Genomic DNA, 14406 nt, shown 5'->3' with positions numbered 1-14406 from the left:
GTTCCCTTGTATGTCCTAAGCAGCACATGGTTTAACACTCTTCTGCTAGGCAGGAAGAAACTGATTTGTGTCTATCCAAAGATGAGGATACAAGGAGAGGAAGAGATAGCACTCTGGAACTGGATCTGGTTTTGCCAGTTGTTCAACTGACAAGAGTTTATGGCAGGACCTGTGTCTCTTAAGGTACCCCAACAACCATGGACCAGCACAAAGTTACTATTTCGTCTGCACCAGCCTGTACTGTAGAAAACTAGATATGGATCTATGGTTGTTTTCATCACCCTTTAAGATCTGATACTCTGAGTGACTGGTTGCCTTATCAATGCCAAAAGCAAACTCTGGTCAAGCACCCATCTTCGTCAGTGCTCTGCTTCTGTCACCTACTCCATGTAGCTTTGCACTTTCTCTGCTGTGTAGGCCTTTGTGTAGACCAAGTAGGCACCATACAGCTGCAGCCATTTCTCCCAAGAACAACTTGATGTTGTTGTGGTAGCAACTTTGAGATGTTGATCATTTTCAGGTTTGGCCCCTTTAAAGAGTAGGAGGATGGCAGCCATTCTGAATAGCAACATTCGTAAATGGCGGCCTGTTACCCTGTTTCTTTAGGTTAGTTAACAGCATTAGAGCACTGCACAGTTTATAAACCTGCCCAGTATGTGAAGACTAGGATGGAAAGAAACTAATTTGATGGGCACTTTCCCCTCTGAAAAGTATCTCTTCTGAAGAGTATATAATACTGCAGAGCCGCTTTGTCTCTGTGAAAGGAAACCCTTAATACTGCAGGAGTAGGAGGTCTGATAAGCCAGACAAGTAGGTAATTTGGAAAATAAATCCTTTCATTAAGCATAGCAAGTGCATACAATGTAAAGGGGCAAGATATGTTTTTACTCTTCTGGTCTATTTGGTACAGGATAAATAGGTAATTAATATGGTACTTAGGGACCCTTCACATTCGCATTAGCTCATGTGTTTGGGGATCTTAATTTCTACTCAAAATAATTGGACAGGACTTTCCCTTACCGAGTAGCCTAGGAGTGTCACTCTGTGTCATGGTAATTAACATGAAAATCACATCTTCAGAAATTTGGAGTGGAAATAGGTAGATGACTCCCACATAGCCAATTTTCACCACATATTTCCGTGAGCAGAAGTAAATAGGTTTGGTAAATGTTACGATAGCATATAATGGATAAGTGGTATAATAGCAAAATTTTCTGTTGTCTGGCTATAGGCAACAGTTTCTTGCTTTCCCTCAGTGTGGATCAGGAAATCCGTTTTATCTGACAGAGAATCCGTGTGCCTTGGCAGTTCTGCAGTTTAAACTTGACTGCTCACCCAGAAATCCCAATTGTAAACGTCAGGTAGACTTGGCTGCTTCTACATGCACTCCAATGTCCCTTAATTGATTAATATTGCTTCATTTATAAAGTTCTGCAGGCAGAAGTGACATTTGTATGGTTGCATTTCGATGGTGTTTGAAATATTGCAGAGTACAGAATGGCTGTCACATTTAACAGCACAGTAACAGCACTACCCATATTTTATATGCAATTGTGCAAAGTGATTTGAGCATTTCTGAACTTGAAAGCCAAAAATTTCTTCTTCAATCTACATTAAAATTAATTATTTAGAAAAAGAAGGTTCATGAGTTTTCACTTTTGACTTTACATTTAACAGGAAAAAATTGGACCTGGCATAAATAGACAAGATCTACTGCTTCATAGGAGTCATTCCCTGGATTTACACAGGTGCAGCACTACAACATTATCTACTTGTAGATGAATATTTATGCATATTGCTTTAATAATTTTTAAGAAAAACAAATACACAATTTCAGTGAGAGTTATCTTTTCCTGTTTCTTAAGATTTTGCATTTTATTATGATCTGTAATTATTTTACCGAAGTGTTTCTCAATATTCCATATTAATATTCCAAATAAAGAAACATGCTTCTTTATTTGGCATTTTTAAACAAAAACTTAAGAGCAATTAATAAAGTCCTGTTTAACATCCATATTCGAGTTTTAGGGTCATTTTCCCTTCACTATTGGATTCTTAGACCCAGACAGAGCTTCCAAAGGAGGTTGCAGCTTCTGAACTCAGCCCTTATCTGAGTGCAGTTACAGGGCTGTCGTATCACTGGGATAATGAAGACAGGTTAAGGTAGCTCACATGGCTGGGAAGCATTGGTGGAGTAATCCATCAAGGCAAAATCCAGCTGTTGATGCACATAATTTGCTCTCATATATACCTTATCAAAATGAATATCATCCAGTGTTATTTCCCACTGCTGTAAAAGCACGACATAAGGTTATAGCAAAGATGAGACAAATGGTGATGAAAAAGGAGTAAGTGGTAAATTTAAGAAATAAAGGATGAGAATTTGCCAAAGGTAGTATTAAGCGAATGACCTTACTTAACAAAAACAGGAGAGGGATGCTTACTTCTTTACTGGCATCTGATTGAATTTAAAGAAACATCTAAATATAAGTATAGAATCATAGAATAGTTAGGGTTGCAAAGGACCTTAAAATCATCTAGTTCCAGCCCCCCTGCCATGGGCAGGGACACCTCACACTAAACTACGTCACCCAAGGCTCTGTCCAACCTGGCCTTGAACACCGTCAGGGGTGGAGCATTCACAACTTTCTTGGGCAACCCATTCTGGTGCCTCACCAGCCTCACAGTAAAGAACTTCTTCCTTGCATCTTCACAAGCATGTCAAGGTCCCTCTGGATGGCATTCCTTCCCTCCAGCGTATCAACTGAACCACACAGCTTGGTGTCATTGGCAAACTTGCTGAGGGTGTGAACAATCATAAACAATAGTAGTGCTTTAATAGTGTAGTATTAATTATGGAACTGCCTTGTCACTGGGTGCTCTAAATGGATCATCATGAATTGCTGATTTGTTTTTTTCTTTGATGTGCATTGATGGCAAGGTGTTAGCTTTTCTTTCTTAAAAAATTGCACCTTCTCCATTGCCTTCCTGAGCTAAATACATATGAAAAATAAAATTAATATTTAATTTAAAGTATTGCTTCAAAAAGAACCCCCATATTTATAACCATGAGACCTAAAACAAGTCTTAGAAATATGGTATGCTTAAATACCTGAATGCACATTTGAGTTCACAATTTGCTTTTGCGAAACTAGTAACAGAAGGAATATAAATCCTTTTTTTCATGGTCAGTGAAAATGTGAAAAAAATATTTAAGGAATTACTTGTTTACTGGCAGAGTATCTTGGTATTCTTTTTTTCTCTATAATGGTCAGTCAGCCCAAAGGAAAGGGAGGCAAGATACAATTTATTGACTTCGTCTACTAGTGAATTAAAATAGCATGGGGTTTATAGGATGACAGTTAATCCTGTTTGGGATGAGATGGGAAATCACAGTCATCCAAATAGAATGGCAGCTATATTCTGGAAATTCCTTTGCAATTTGTGTTTCAGAGGAAGCATCCCTATTTCAGGAAGGATGTGTGTATGACTAGTTGTAGAACACATATGTATATACCCCCCTATTTAGTATGGGGTCAGGAAGTGTGCTGAGAAGCTGATACATACTTCTAGACTCTCTTTGTTAGATAGAAAAAGTACTACTTGAATTGCAGATGCAATGATGCTATGTAAGAAAATCATATTGACGAACTGAGTTTAATGTCTTTTTTTTCAGTGCCGGAAAAGTTTCTGTTAGGGGGCACCAAAATGATTTTTACTGAACTCAACTAAAACCTGCTTTTGAACCACCATAGTAGTTGTTGAAGCCCACACATACTTTAAAAAGAAATCCCAAAGGACTTTTACCTTTCTTTCTTACTTCTCACAAACTGGACTATAGAGCTATCACAATTAATTTGTTAGTTTCTTGGCTAAAAAAATCAAAGGGAACATTAGTGTAATATTGTCTAGACAGAATGAAGTATGTTGGACAGTTGGATAGTACTGTGTAATGATGACCTGTATGTTTATAATATGACTCACCTACCATCGTGCAGGAGATAAGAAGTTTCTGTGTTGGGATTTTTCACAGTTTGAACACATCTTTCATGATACCTAGCTAGATTCCAAACAGCTGCTCTTGATTTTTTTTAATATCTGATCTTAGGTATCTTTGTAATTTTTCATAAATTAAGGCTTTTGTTACAAGATGTAGACAGCATTGTGACTGTAATCTAGAAATAAGGCTTGGCTTTTAAAAAAACGCTGACAGTTTCATGGGTGACTCATTTCTTTGTGTCATCTCAAGAGTTTATAAACAACACGAGGTATCTGGAGCTGATACTGGGTGAGAGTTTTAAGCTCTTCCCCATGTGTTTATTTCTTTTGCTTTAACAGATAGCAACCGTTCTGTAATCTTGGACTCCAATATGATGATTTTCCCCTACCAGCCTGGCCATCTTCCCTGAAAAGTCTGGTTTAATGTATGGAAAAAAATGAAAAAGGAAAATATAAGAACTGTTCTTGGTTTTGTACTGATAAAGTTTTATGGATAAACTCTTGCTGTGTCTAGATTTTGAGTGAGCGCACTTTAAGTGGCCCAATTTTGCAGAAAAAGGGAATGGGCTGTCCCATGCCAAGCAATAGAGCAGATCAACAAATACCATGCTCATTTATTAGAGCTGGAAATGCATGTGAAGGAATTTACAGCAAGAAACTCCCAAACACAGGCCGATGAGCACCTAGAACAGATAGTCACAGATGTGTGCTAACACTTTTCTCAGTACCATGTGCGCAGAATAAATGGGGAAAGCTTAGTTTGAATCAAGGAAGATGCTCTGTGTTGTTACTTAGCAGTTTACACCTGAAAAATGTAGACTGAAGATTTCTGTTAACTAGTAAGAACTGTGCTACTGCCTATTGACTAGAAACCATTTTCATGTTAACTTCATGTTGTGGCTTAACCCCAGCAGGCAACTAAGCACCATGCAGTTGCTTGCTCACCCTCACAACAGTCTGCAGCGGGATGGGGAGGAGAATCAGAAAATATGACATATGTAAAAACCCATGGGTTGAGGTAAGAATAGTTTAATAATAGAAATTAAAGTAAAATACAACACTACTACTCCTACTACTAGGAAAGGAATAAACCCCACCCTCAAGAAAAAAAAACAACACAAGTGATGCACAGTACCATTGCTCACCACCTGCTGACTGATGCCCAGCTGGTCCCTGGGCAGTGATCAGCCCCTTCTGGCTAACTCCTGCCAGTTTATGTACTGAGCATGACGTGCTGTGGTATGGAGTATCTCTTTGGCTGGTTTGGGCCAGCTGTCTTGTCTCTACTGCTTCCTGGCTTGTGCACTATCTCACTGGCAGAGCATGAGCGACTGAAAAGTCCTTGATTTAAAGTATGCAGTACTCAGCAACAACTAAAACATCAGTGTGTTTATCAGCATTGTTCTCAGACTAAAGCAGCACTGCACCAGCTGCTAGGGAGAAAATTAACTCTAGCCAAGCCCAAACCAGGACACTTCAGCTCAATTGTACATAGTATTTCTAGATAATAAAAAGTAACAATATTCTGCTATTCCCATTTGGGGACTACTATTGTACACTAGTATCTGATTTTCTATGTGATGGCAATTTGGGAATAATGAAATGAAAGAAGTAAAAGACAGAAAAGATGATTTTATAGAATTTATATAATTGCCTCTAATAGAGGAGCAGAATGACTGCTCGTAGTGTCAAGCAATGCCAGGCAATCTGTTCTGGGACTTGGAATAACTCTTTGTTGTTTTTTACTGATGAGAACATTTGTCATTTGCAATTGCCAGGCTGTACGTGTGTTGCCATTAGATAAATTCTCAGTATGCATCTTGAATATTTTCTTCCTACGGAACGATTTGTGGCCAAAAGCAAATCTGAGTAACTAATGTCTTCTCTAAGAATTTGCTCAGAAGAAGATTTCTGTTTTCCACTCAGTCTGTGGGAACACAAATCCACGTATCTTACATTTTACCAGGGTGCAGCAATACTGCTTTTTCCTATCTTATTGATACTGTGCAACTGTGCAGCAAGATACAAGGGAACAGGAATAAAGCAAATAAAAAGCAGCACAGTCCTGTAGCTTCCTGGGATAGGGCACTCATCTGAGAGGTGGAAAGACCTACATATTCAGCCTGCAAAATTCTAGTTCAGTAACTTTGTAATAAGCTGTCATTTAAACCCACGAGTAATTCTGGAATTTATACCTGTATTACATTGTCACCACCATCATTATAATTTCGTGCTTGGATGCATTTTAAAACTGATTAAGTTGTATGTTCTAGTGGACTTCACATAACGGCAGACTAGGGAGATTCATCATCAGGGTTCATGGGAGGTTCATGGCCATGCTCCCATGTTTCTTGCAGTCCTCTGCAAAATCAGAAGTACTAAATGCTTACAGATCACAATGCATAAAACCTGAAACCAGTAACTTGAAAGATGTGTTTACAGACATTTTTTTCATTGTGGAAAACTCTGAATGGAGTCAGTGTTTACTTCTATGTGCATATCTCTTTTCTACCAGTCCTTATGTCAGGAAATTGAAACTTTAGATTTCTGAGGGCTACGCTGTAAGAGACAACTTGTGTCATTAAATCAGAGTGATTATCTTGGTGTTTTTTTTCTGTCATGGCAGATTTTATTGACTAACAAAAAGAAAGGGAAACTTATCCTGATAGTTTTGTGTAATGCATCATCTTGTTCTGTGTTACTTTAATAGTCCCACCGTAATGTCTGTGACTTCCACCTGTAACATGCCAGGGCAAGCAGTACGTGCAAAAGTGTGGTAGAAAATTGTCTTCGTGTAATTTTCGTTCCGTATTCATTCAAGGTCAGCTCTGTTGCTGCGTTGTATAGTTCATTCTCTGAGCTAGTTCTGCATGTCCACATTGCTTCTAATTTTCTCATGGATTTTAGTTATAACTTCATTGGATAGCAGTAGAGTTCCTGCCCTTTTGGTAGTGTCACTGTGTTGCTTCTAGAGGCATGTCATAATTCTAGCAAGTAAACACCATGCTCTCTTCCCTCTGGGAGTACCAGTTCTTTCCTGTTGGAACAAAGTCAATCTCCCCTTTAACCAGTACAGTAGCATCACATACAGTAGCATTGTGTGATTTTCACAACTAGGATTATTTGCTTTTGCAGTCTGATGGCTCCTTTTATTCCCCTGAGACACCTCTCCTGGGAAACAGCTACCCTTTATTTCTGCCTGCTATGTCAGGTAGAAAGAGAAATTTAAAGCCTTCCAGTCATCATTCTTCTTCCATGTATCTGGATTAACCTAAATATTATTATTTAAAGAAAACACTCCAAACTAGATCACAGATTCTCAATGAACATTCATTAGGTGTCTCATGGCATGGAATGTAAAGGGAAAGTGTCTGCAAAGCTTAATTCTGGATCCTTAATAGGCAATATTTAAGCCATCCTGTTACTATTATTTTAATGAAACCTGTGTAAACCAGCTTTTCCTACTGGTAGTGCCCTAGAGTAACTTCCTGAGACAGACTGGTTGTCAGTGATTGCAACAGGCTCCCAGCAGTTCTGTGTCTGTAGAACTGTGAACAATGCTAGGAGAGAAAGTTGGTTAATAAGTTACAGTGTTCTCTGGTTAGTTTATTGTGAATGACCTGGATCATGGTGCATGCTTTACAATGCAGTAGTTTGCAGTGTCTTGTTTTGAGGGCCCACTTTGAAGTATGTTGGAATATATGCAGTGAAAAGTCAATAGGAAGCCAGCGGCTCGTGTACATTACTGCAGAAAAGTAAATAGCAAACTTTCAGAGGTCACAGACTGTTTTATTGTTTTTTTTTCAGTATTCTAGAATTTGGACAGCACAATTGGCTGACAGAGGAGCTAATCAGAGGTCAAGTTAGAGGGCATGAGACTGGCAACTGTCACCCTCTTATGGGAACAAGCTTGGGTCTGTATTCTTTGGGCTTGCCTGGGAATAAAGGGAGCAAACATGACAATAAAGACTGGTATTACTGTTTACAGACTTCCTGCCCTTTCCGCCTTTCTTTGGTCCATGAATTCCCACCAGGGGTAGGTCTTTCCTATTATTTTCCATTTCCTGTGCAATGTGTCTGTTTTTTCAGCCCCACCATATGATGCCAGTGAATTCTGACAAGGTAATACTTCTTAATGTTTATTCAAATAGTTTCATCTTTGGAACAGAGTGTAAAGGCTGTCTGCTGCTTGTACTTTCTCACAGGGCTGGGAGACACATAGTGTTATTTTTACTGTAAGCAATGATGAAGTGACTCATACGAAGAGTGCAAAGCTTTTCGGCGTTACTGCTAGAGAGAGAGCTCTGTACAAAACTGTCTCTGAAAATGGTACCCATATGAAAGAAATTTACCTTTTTATTAGGAAAGTAACAGTGTTATGATCAGAGTCACTTCGTATAACCCTTTCAAGCTCCTTCTTTCCCCACTGATCAGCTCCACCCCCAAAGAGCTGACACAGCTAGTCCTCTGCTGAAACTGAAGCTTCTAGCTACAGTGATGCTTTTGGTATTCTTCTTCTTCTGGCAACCTTTTTATTCATCTTCACTTGCTCCACATGCTCACTTTCTTCATATATATTAAGATGAGACATGTGCGCTGCAGAGTAGGTAGTTGCTAGATGTAAGTGCTGGAGTGTATAATGTGACACTGCTGCTTCACCTGGGTTCTTGGAGATAGGGTGCCAAGTTCGGAAGAACTTCTTTCTTAAATTTAGAGTTTAAAAATGAGGTTATAATTTCAGCATTTCAGTGTATTTCAAAGATCAGCTGATCTTTGAAAATTATGTTGCTAGTTTGAGGCAATACAAAGTAAACCAGATTAGCTTAAACTACTGCATAAATTCTAGAATTTACTGTATAAATTATAATACTGTATAAATTACTGTGGTTTACCTGCCCTTTCCATCAGCCAGTTACTGTGGGTTAACTAATTTAATTTATCATGTCACCTAGCATCTGTCTGTACTCTGCTGGTGCTGTGTGGAGGAGAGATGAAAGAGCATAGTGGAGAAGTGGTGACTGAAAAACTGCCTATGAATACTGTCTCAGTGAGAAGCTGGAAGCAGCTGCTGCAGCAAACAGTGCTGCAGTGCATCAGTGCAGTGAGCACAGCTAATTACAGTGTGTGACTGTGTTTATGAACTACACATGAAGATCCCTTAAACTCTGCCACCATTGTTGAGGGACTTCTAATTCTTACTTAGCAGAACTGGAAGCTGCAGATCTTGCCTCCACCTGTGCAGTGAGTCCTCTCTGCAGAGAGAAACCAGGGTGGTTGCAGGAGAGTTCCATTTACGAGTCAGGAGTCCGTGTGGGTTTTGAGAACAGTTCCTTTAAGTGGATCAGTGCTGGAGCCAGGAAGTCTGTGAAGGAGCTGCAGATACTCCCTTTCTGGTATGCGGAGACAGATGGAACTGATTGCTCAAGCACCTTTGGCCTGGAATGATCTTAAGCATCCCAAATAACATGTTTTCTCTCAGACTAGTGAATTAGTGTCCCAGTGTAGTGAAAAATAGGCCTGATAGGGTTCTGTTTTCTGGAAATTATATTCTTCTGTTTAACTAGGTGATACTATGTTTTCATATTACTGCCAGAACTGTTTTGTATTATTGCTCCTTAGGCTTAAATAGCTTGTACACATCATACCAATCATACCAATAATCATTTTAGAATTGGAATTACTCTTAGCAAGAAGAATACTTTAAAAATGTTTTCTGTCTTCCTTCTTGATAGTTATCCTAAGATTTCTAAGCAAAAGTAGTGGCCGTAATACTCCTGGAAGATTTCCAGGGTTCTGGATAAAAGTGTATAAATGGATTTCGTTGAATATCGCAGGAACATGTGTATGTATACACATGTACATCCACGCTTGTAAAGCAAAAAAGTAATCAAGGAGAGAATCTAAAAAAGACTATGATTCCTCTTGTATTAGCTTAATTTGTTAGCTCCACCCAACATCACATTGAATTGGCAGTAGTGCAAAAAATATGGTTTTATGTACAGTCTATTATAATATTGTAATGTACAGGACAAGACCTACAACATATTGAAGAATCAGTATCAGGTATACGGAACCTTAGAGTTTCAGATAGAGTGGAAAATGCCTTTATCCTAAGATACTGTATCTTCTGCAAAGTAGCAGAAAAAACATTTTAAGCCAAAAATTACAAACCAATGAGCCAATGAAGTACTTTATACACTACAGCTTATTTTTATACAGCTGCTTCTAAGGTCCTATTTTATTTCATTGATATGTATGTATAAACTATTCCTATTGAAATGTTATTTCTGTTTCCAAAAATAGTTTTCTAGTGTGCATTTCTTTAAAAAATATTCTTTCATACAGAGCCAAACCTAGACATTTCCAATTAAAAAACCTATACTAGAAGATCATTGCAATGTTCTTTAGCTATAAAGAGCAGTGATTATTTAATATGTAGTATTACATATTAAATAGCTATTAATACATATCATAGAATCATAGAATACCTTGAGTTGCAAAGGACCAGTAAGAATCACTGAGAGCAATTCCGTGTTCCTTGCAGGACTACCTAAAACAGAGCCAAATGGCTTTATGGTGTAATCCAGATGATCCTTGAACTCAAACAGGCTTGATGCCATGACCACTTCCCTGGAGATGCCTGTTCCAGTGACTGACTACCCACTCAGTGAAGAACCTTTTCCTAATGTCCAATCTGAACTTCCCCTGGCACAGCTTCATGCTGTTATGTATTATGTAGGGGCTGTAGTTCAGTTTAATAAGATTATTCATGAATTACTGCATCACACACCACCTATTTGTAGATAATAGAAGAGTGGTTTAAAAATAATTGTGATTCAGGGCCTGCACCCATCTGCACAGAATGATTAAAAGAAAAAAGTGAACAAAATTTTTTTTTATATGAAAACGTCATGCCTAATTATTCAGTATCAGAAATTTTCACTTGTTTTGAATTGGTGCAGGACTTTCTGTAAATTCTCTCCACTCCTCTTTTTCACAGGCACCAGAAACCAGATCTTTACTGCACCATTACTGTGAGATTCGGTATTTTCTGTGTCTCTGTTTCTCAGCCCCCTCGTGTGGTCAGATTGTGTATGGTCTTTCTTTTGTCTGTTAACTGGCCACTGGAATACAAAACCAGCACCTAAGGCGAAGAATTGTTTTATGTTAAAATTGAAGAGCAAAAATATCTACATAGTGGCCACAGCTTTCGCTTTTAGCACTTTTTCCGTTGATCCCTTTTCATAAAGAGAAACGATGCCATCTACTGGCAGAGGACAGTCTGCTTTTGGGAACTAGTTCTTAATCGAGACTGTGTCTTCTTCCAATGAGATGCTAATCCTCCCCTCCCCCCCCCCCCCCCCCCCCATGTTTAATTCATGTTTATCAGTTATATATACTACATATATACCACACCGAGACAATTATTTCTGTGTGAGGTCCGTGAGTTGTGAAGAGTTGAATCAGTAAACTATATATACACAGAAACTTTTTCAGCAAGTACTCGTTGGCCTTGTCTTAATTTTACCTATGAAAAACTGAAGAAATTTGCTGTAAAACTAGGATATCTTTTTTTTGTTACTGTTTAGACAGCAAACTCAATTTCCAGACTTCATTAGAAGACAGAGGTTACTCAATCAGATGTCTCACCAGTAGAGTCAACAGGAAAAGACAACAGGTGCCTCCAACCCGGGTGTTCTTTTTTTTGATGCCTAATTCATGAATTGGATGTAATAACATACTCTCTAGGAAGGTGTGACTATGTTGCTGCTTTGCAAGGATGGGGATGCCAGAACAAAATAACTGTCAGTGGCAATTGTCTAGATTTCTCCTTCTCTGAAATATATTTTGCTTTACTACACTCCCATTTGGCTTCTTTGCTTTCTCCTTGCTAAACACAAAGTAAATGACAGTGTTCTTCCTCTTTTCAGAAAACTGCTGATCCTGAGGAGACAGATGGAGGAAGTTTCTTGTTTTGACAGTGCTTAATTTTACAGATTTTATGTCGGTCACAGGATGCTGGTGGTTGAAAGCCCAGGCCTTTTGAAGACTGTGGGAATGCTTTTTCTTGAGTAACCACAAAGGGCTCTGAATGTGATACCATTCTCTCTGCAAAAGAACAGTATTTGTGTTGTTTGTAATATTCACCAACTGCAGGATGAATCAAGATGCATTTAGATTGGAAATAGAATGTTATTAATTTCTTCTCTGTGTAAACAAATGCTATGTCTCACACTGAGCCTATTATGAAGTGCTTCATTTGTTGCTGGATATCAAATACTGTGGACTAGAGGAAGAAGTTGCTTTCCATAAAATAGAAATAATCTCTTTTGTATGATAAGATTGTCTTACAGGATGCTGAATGAGACTAGCACAGGTATCTAGCGAGAAAAAATTCTGACTTCCTGGGATTTTGGCAATTAAAGGTCAAGTTGTGGTAAACTCCACTTAAGTTCAAGGAAGGAGGAGGAAGGAAACATGGTAAGAATTTGCAAAGAACCCTCTTTAGTCTGGCCTATAATCTTGAGTTCTCTGCCTTTATGTGACTTCGAAGCATTGTTTGAATTGAAAGCTTTCCTCCAGCTGGTTAAGGTTGCTGCAGAGAATAGAATCTATCTGCCATGGTTTAACCCCAGACAGCAACTAAATACCAAGTGGTATGAGCAGGAGGATAGGCAGAAGGTAAAACCCATGGGTTGATATAAAAACAGTTTAATAACTGAAATTAACAAACCCAACAAAACCACCACCACCAATAATATTAATAGGGAAAAACAAACAAACAAACAAACAAAAAACAAGAAGGTGGAATAAAATTCAGGAAAAGCAGGTGATGCACAATACAATTGCTCACTACCTGCTGACCAATGCCCAGCATGTCCCTAAGCTCTGGTTGGTTGCCCCTGACCAGTCCATGGGACCTGATGAAATCCATCCGCGGGTCCTGAAGGAGCTGGCAAATGAAGTTGCGAAGCCACTGTCCATCATATTTGAAAAATCATAGCAGTCAGGTGAAGTTCCCGATGACTGGAAAAAGGGAAATATAACCCCCATTTTCAAGAAGGGGAAAATGGATGACACGAAGAACTACAGACCAGTCAGTCTCAACTCTGCCTATCAAAATCTTGGAGCAGATTCTCCTGGAAGGCATGCTAAGGCACATGAAAAACAACAAGGTGCTTGGTGACAGCCAGCATGGCTTCACTCAGGGGAAATCCTGCCTGACCAATCTGATGGCCTTCTATGATGGGGCTATGGAACTGATGGACAGGGGTAGAGCAGTTGATGTCATCCACCTGGACTTTTGCAAAGTGTTCGACACTGTCCCACATGACATCCTTGTCTTTAAATTGGAGAGACATCAGTTTGCTCGATGCACCACTCGGTGGACAAAGACCTGGCTGGATGGCCTCACGCAAAGAGCTCTGGACAATAGCTCGATGTCCAGCTGGAGACCAGTAACGAGTGGTGTCCCTCAGGGATCTGTGTTGGGACCAGTCTTGTTCAATATCTTTGTCGCTGACTTGGACAGTGGGACTGAGTGCACCCTCAACAAGTTTGCCGATGACACCAAGATGTGTGGTTCGGTTGACATGCTGGAGGGAAGGAATGCCATCAAGAGGGACCTCGACATGCTTGTGACGTGGGCCAATGCCAACCTTACGAATTTTAACCATGCCAAGTGCAAGGTCCTACAGCTGGGTCGGAGCAATCCCAGGCACAACTACAGGCTGGGCAAAGAAGAGATTTGGAGCAGCCCTGCAGAGGAGAACCTGGGGGTGCTGGTTGATGAGAAAATGAACATGAGCTGGCTGCAGTGTGCGCTTGCAGCCAGGAAAGCCAACTGTATCCTGGGCTGCATCAAAAGGATCATGACCAGCAGGTCGAAGGAGTTGATCCTGCCCCTCTACTCTGCTCTTGTGAGACCCCACTTGAAGTATTGTGGACAGTTCTGGTGTCCTCAACATAAAAGGACATGGAACTGTTGGAATAATTCCAGAGGAGGGCCACGAGGATGATCAGGAGACTGGAGCACCTCCCGTATGAAGACAGGCTGGGAAAGTTGGGGCTGTTCAGCCTGGAGTAGAGAAGGCTGTGTGGAGACCTCATAGCAGCCTTTCAGTATCTGAAGGGGGCCTATAAGGATGGTGGGGAGGGACTCTTCATTAGGGACTGTAGTGATAGGACAAGGGGTAACAGGTTCAGGGGAAGTTCAGGTTAGATATAAGGAAGAAGTTCTTTCCTGTGAGGGCGGTGAGGCACTGGAATGCGTTGCCCAAGAAAGTTGTGAATGCTCCGTCCCTGGTGGTGTTCAAAGCCAGCTTGTACAGAGCCTTGGGTGACGTGGTGTAGTGTGAGGTGTCCCTGCCCATGCCAGGGGGGGTTGAAACTAGATGATTTTAAGGT

This window comes from Pezoporus wallicus, unplaced genomic scaffold, assembly GCF_028554395.1.
Source record: "Pezoporus wallicus isolate ANWC-B61680 ecotype Strahan unplaced genomic scaffold, APGP_CSIRO_Pwel_v1 scaffold_6885, whole genome shotgun sequence".
Taxonomy (NCBI): domain Eukaryota; kingdom Metazoa; phylum Chordata; class Aves; order Psittaciformes; family Psittacidae; genus Pezoporus; species Pezoporus wallicus.
Note: the sequence above shows the minus strand (reverse complement) of the source record.